Consider the following 5,608-nt stretch of genomic DNA (forward strand, 5'->3'; position numbering starts at 1 on the left):
TGCTGGGGTTCTGCTGTGCATGTCGCCATCATGGTTCTGTGCCCGGTTCCACGGTCCCACCTGTAACTGCACGGTACTGATTTGATGCCAAGCATGCCTATCTACGTTTCCTTTGCCCTCCTGTGTCCTTTGTGAAGCCCGTAAAGCTCTATGGCAGCAAGCCCTTGACTATGGTGACCTGTGCGAACGGGCTCCCTCGTCTAGATGATGGGTCTCTGTCTTTGTCCCGTGTAAGACTTCATAAAGTTTGTCTTTAAATGATATTTGAGATTGGGGTCTCTTTTGTACCCTAAAACACAAGCCACTACAGTAAGACAAGTGGTAGACTAAATATCCAAGTCACAACTCACTGCCATTGAGCCCATACTAACTCATAGTGCCCCCACAGGGCAAACAGAACCGCCCCCCCAGGGTTTGTGGCTGTAAATCTTTACAGAAGCGGACAGCCTCATCTTTCACCCTGGGTGTGGCTAGTGGGTTTGAACCTTCGACCTCAAAGTTAGCAGCCCCCAGGGCACCTGGACATGTATCCTTAGAAGTGACCTTGAGGCGGGAGAGGCGAACAAGATCCCCAATCTTTCAACTTGGGACCAGGGGTCTTAAAAGCGCCAGGCAGAACCTGCTGGAAACTGGAGCCGGGAGCCTCTTGTTAGTCCTGTGAGCCTCTGCTGCCATCGTGTGTCCAACACAGGAACTGTAAGTACTAGGTGGAAAACCAGGCCCAGCTTCCCCTCATCCTTGGCCCACAGACTGCACACTCTCTGAAGACCCTCGAGGCGTCAGGTCACAACACAGGGGGTCATCTTCAGCTTATGCCAATTGAGCAGCCACAGCTCGCCAGGCAGTGTTCTAAAAGCCAGAGACACAACAGTGAAGCAAGATACCCTGCCCTCGGTGACGAGGTTTTAAAAGATCACCAGAAATCTCCAGTGGGCATTTGGCCCATCGGGGAGGCGGAGTGGATGCTGGGAGAAGGGGCTGAGAGTGGTGACGGGCTGGAACGGGGGCACCAGGAAGGTGGATCAGCATGTGCACAGGTCCTGAGGTGGGGGGCTGGTGATCCTGGAAAGGGGCCACGCCCCAGCACTGTGAGTAAACTAAAAAGGAGTGTGTGAACAGCACTGCCCAGTGGGAAGGTAGGACCTTAGGGTCCTCTTGTGTCCCCCAAAAACATGTCCTCTCTGGCATATGCCCTGGCCCCCAGAATCTGTGATCTGGTTTGAGAAAAGGGGGACTGCAGATGTGATTTAAGGGTAGGACCTTGAGAGGAGACCCTGATGGCTACTCAGCCATTCTCACTCACGTGGACCCCAGAGGACAGGGGAGCACTGGCCTGCCAGTTTCTGAGACTGTCCACCTTTTTTTTTTTAATATAAATCATTTTATTGGGGGCTTTTACAGCTCTTATTGTGACCCACACATCCATTGTATCAAGCACATTTGTACATATGTTGCCATCATTGTTTCCAAAACGTTTTCTTTCTACTTGAATACTTGGTATCGGCTCCTCTTTTTTCTCTCCCTCCCCCACCCTGTGACTCCTAGATAAATTACAAATTATTAGTTTCATATCTTACATGGACTGCTGTCTCCCTTCACCCCTGGGGTGAGGTTATGTGACTAGCAGTTCCCTTTCTTCCCCTTCCCCTACCCTCCTGGTATGATTATTACTCCCATTTCTGTTCCTCAGGGGCTTATCTGACCTGGATTCCATGTGTTGTGAGTTCTTATCTGTACCAGTGTACATGCTCCCCCCTAGCCAGAACTGAAAGGCAGGACTGGGGTCATGGAAGTGGGAGGTGAGGGAGCAAAGAACCAGAGGAACGTTGTGTGTTTCATCGGTGCTATACTGCACCCTGGTTGACGCATCCCCGCCTTGTGACCGTTCTATGAGATGTGAGACTGTTGATTTCACCATTCTCCCGTTGAGTGGCTGGTGGTTTCAAACTGGTGACCTTGAGGTTAGCAGCCCAACTCAGAAACCCTGATGCTACCAGGGCGTAGGTCCAAATGCAAATAAAGCACGAGGTTTGGCAAGGACAGGAAGAGAAGGTCAGTGGAAGCAGGGATTGGCGTGAGTGGTGGGACTACAAGCCAAGGCTTGTCAGCAGCCCCAGAAGCTGGGAGAAATGGAATTGACTTGCCCTCAGTGCTTCCAGCCCTTTGAACTTCTGGCCCCAGAAATGTGAGAGAGAATGAATTCCCTCCCAGTCTGTGGTATTGTGACAGCACCAGTTCGAGACAGGGACCTTGGAAGCTCCTTCCTCTGCCAACAAGGAGAGGGCTTTGGAGAGAAGAGGTGGGGGAGCACAATGCCAGGCATTCGGAGGTGTCCTCGGGCACGTGGCCTCATTGCTCTGAGCCCATTTTCTCTTCTGCATTGCCTGGGAGGATTCACCAGGGACACAGAGGCAGAATGCTGGGTCTCTCTTCAGCCAGTTCTGGATTAAGGACGTGAAGGCATTTAGGGTATCCAAGACATGAGAGACACCAGGATGCCCTGGTGTGTGAATCTGGGTACTTTAGAGAGACAAAGCCACAGAAACTCATGTACAAGAGAGAGTTTTATATAAAGGCGAAGTGCGCATCAAGAAAACATCCCAACCCAGTGCTGCCCAAGCCCACAAGTCCAACATTAACCCATTAACCCATATGTCCGACACCAATTCACAAAGTCCTCCTCCATCTCTCAAAACAGATGTAATGATGCCGACTGTAGGAGGAAAGCTGAATCAGTGAGTGTGTACACATCTCAGTGCAGGCAGGGGTCTCCACACGGCTGCTACAGCACTGAGGGCTGCATCAGGGTAGGTCCATGCGGCTTCTCCTCGGGGATGTCTTGCAGGAAGTGAGCCTTGCCAGCTGAAGCAGGGAACTGGCTAAGGCAGCTGCACCCTGGTCTGAACATCAGAAAGCAAGAGACCTGAGAACTAGAAAGGCGAGGCTCACTGAGCCATTTATCCCTCCACCCTTCAATTAACCCCACATGTGTTTATCAGCCAGGTTGGCACAATAAACTGACTCACCTGGTAAGAGGTGGGTGCTTGAGGCAAGAAGGAGCCCTGCAAGGGGGTATGGAAGGGGCACCAAACTGGGCTCAGTTTCATATGAATGTCACAGGGACTGGCCCACACACCTGCCCTGAGTGGCCCCATCCTAGGAATTTCATTCATGGGTGACCAGGGCCGCTGCCTGAGTTCCAATCCCTGGCATGCCTAGAAAGAGTACTCTCTCGGCCAGAGGGAGCCGGGGTTGGTGCTTGGAGTCCACTGATGTGAATGCCAAGGTGAGAATCCCAACCTTCTTAACAACCCCCCACCCCCACCCCTGGCCTCCTCTAGGTAACTCCCCCCTCCATCCTCCGAATGAGTATCTGTGATCTAGGCAGGTGGTCAATGGGTCACGCCTGGCAGACCCTCGGTGCCTCCCCAGCCTCGGTTTCCCTCCTGTAACACGGGAGAAGCCCTGCTGACTCTCTCCCGGTTTGCCTGGAGAATTAGTGGAGCGCTGGATGCACCTTGAACTCTCCATGATGAGGGCTCCTTCAGTCTGGGCGCCTCCCACGCAAGGCGGTGGGGTGGGGGCGGGGAAAGATGGGGCCAGGGAGGCTGGAGGTTGACTCCCTGGCTGGGTTCTCGCGCCCTTGCCGCAGCCGGGGTCCCTCCCAGGGACCCACCAGGGCACACACCCGGCCGCGCTAGATCCACGTGGAGCCGAGCTCCGGTTCCCACGGGCGCCTGCTCTTTGGCGCCCCATGCAGGCCTCCTTCCCTCCCGGTCTAAAATCCTCCACCCCCTGCCGGGGGCTTCCTGGAGTCAAGCCTCAGATACCCACGGGCCTGGACATGCGTGTCTTGGGTCTATTTTCCAGAAAATGCAAACGAGGTTGTGTGGGAATCCACATCTTTGCCCCTGCCCAAGCCCAAGCCCACACAGCCAGGGCTCCATGGGGGGGGGGGGCTCCTTCTTCACGCACAATCCCCATATCAAAGATGGGGAGACAGGACTCCACGAGATAGGCGGAGTGCAGGCTGCTTAATGGATCCTCTTGCCTGCAGCCCCCAGCTCCCTGGAGAGAGGTGGGAGAAAAAGAGAGAAAGAGGGGCTTGTTCTGCCCACCAGATCCAGGCTGGAATCCCCACTGCCCCCTCTTGTCGCCCTCTTTCAGCTGCTGCTTCCCTCCCGGTGTTGTTTGGGTTTTAATTTTTTGTGTTGCCTTTAGAAAATTACCCCTAATGACAGCTTCTGAAAGGAAAGATCTGGAAGCGCAGTCTCGGCACCCAGCTGCAGCCCGCCTCCACGCCGGCTGGGGAGGAGCTGCAGGGTCCCCAACTTCCTCACGTCCCTGACTGCAGTGGGGAGGAGTGGGCTCCTGCGGAATGGAAAAGCCCACCCCAGCCCCCATTCCGACAACTCCCTCACCCAGTTCTAGCAAGGGCTACGCAAGGCCCCAGCCTCTGTGTGCGGGGGTGGGGGCGGGGTGGGGAGGAAGGGGGATGGACCGGATCTACCAGGGACCGGATTCTGACTGCTGGCTGGAAGCATTCTTTTATCTCTTGGGTTGCAGAACCACTAATCAGGGGGAGAGAACCAGGGAAGGTGGGGAGGGAGAGGAAGAAGAAACCGAGGGAGGGGCAGGAGGAGGAGTGGAAATACCATTGGGGTTCCGGAGTGGGCCAGAAGAGAGCCAGCGGAAGATGCTTCAGGCCGAGGGCTGGCACCCGCAGAGGCCGGAGAGTGACCAGCCTCTCCTTGGGCGGAGTCGGCTTCTGCCTCCAGCTCCTCCAGCCTCTGCCCCACCCTGCTGGGCTGGAGATTTGTAGGATACCTGTGGTGGGTAACCAGCCACCGCTTTCCCCCACTCCACCCCCCTGTATTCCAAAGCAGCCACGTGTTGTGGTGGGTGGGCTGGCAAAGGAGACTGGAAGCCAGAGAGGAGGTTGCAGGTCTGGGATCATCCCCGTCTGAACCCTGTGCACACACTCACTCACTCACTCAGACACACTCACTCACTCACTCAGACACACACACTCACTCACCCACCGCTTCCCCACACCCCAGAATCCCCGCTGTCTTTTTACCAGCCCCGACTGACCTTGCCCACCGCTGTTCTAAGGAAACTTCTCAAAACTGACACAGAGCCTGCTTCTCTCTGACTCCAAACCCGCTCATGGTTCCCCCATTGCCCCCCCAAGCCCCCCATCCTCATCCTCACCTCACCCCAAGCGGACTTGGTCCCTCCCTTCTGACCTCACCCCCCCCCCCCTATCTGCTCAAGCCACTCTAGCAGCCTTTCTCCAGAGCCTCTGGTTGTTCCTTCCTCAGGGCCTTTGCCCCTCTCTTGCCTTCTGTTTAAACATTCTGCTTCTAGATCTTTCAGACCTACTCTTCTATTTTAAGCCCCTTGAGTGATTAATATATCATCCCCCATCATACAATTTCCCCATTTGGGGGATATGATTCATTGGTTGGTTGGTTCTGTTTACTTATCCTCAGACTATCACTATAGTCAATTTCATGAACATTTTCATTTCCCGGTACCCTTTCAGGGTGAGTCCATTAGGTTACCCATCTGGCTGCAAACCCTAAGGTCAACAGTTGAACCCCAC

The 5,608-nt window shown here is 54.7% G+C and overlaps 1 long non-coding RNA gene across 1 annotated transcript; it reads right to left on the reverse strand.

Annotated features, from left to right (window-relative positions):
* Window positions 1-2,578: 2,578 nt before the first annotated feature.
* Window positions 2,579-4,791, reverse strand: LOC142432676 (uncharacterized). The gene is made up of 4 exons (XR_012780904.1): window positions 4,656-4,791; window positions 3,835-4,068; window positions 3,027-3,062; window positions 2,579-2,900 (listed from the first exon to the last, which is right to left on the reverse strand). It is a non-coding gene; the product is annotated as an uncharacterized LOC142432676 (long non-coding RNA).
* Window positions 4,792-5,608: the final 817 nt, after the last annotated feature.

The sequence above is a fragment of the Tenrec ecaudatus genome, chromosome 1, assembly GCF_050624435.1.
Source record: "Tenrec ecaudatus isolate mTenEca1 chromosome 1, mTenEca1.hap1, whole genome shotgun sequence".
Lineage (NCBI taxonomy): Eukaryota > Metazoa > Chordata > Mammalia > Afrosoricida > Tenrecidae > Tenrec > Tenrec ecaudatus.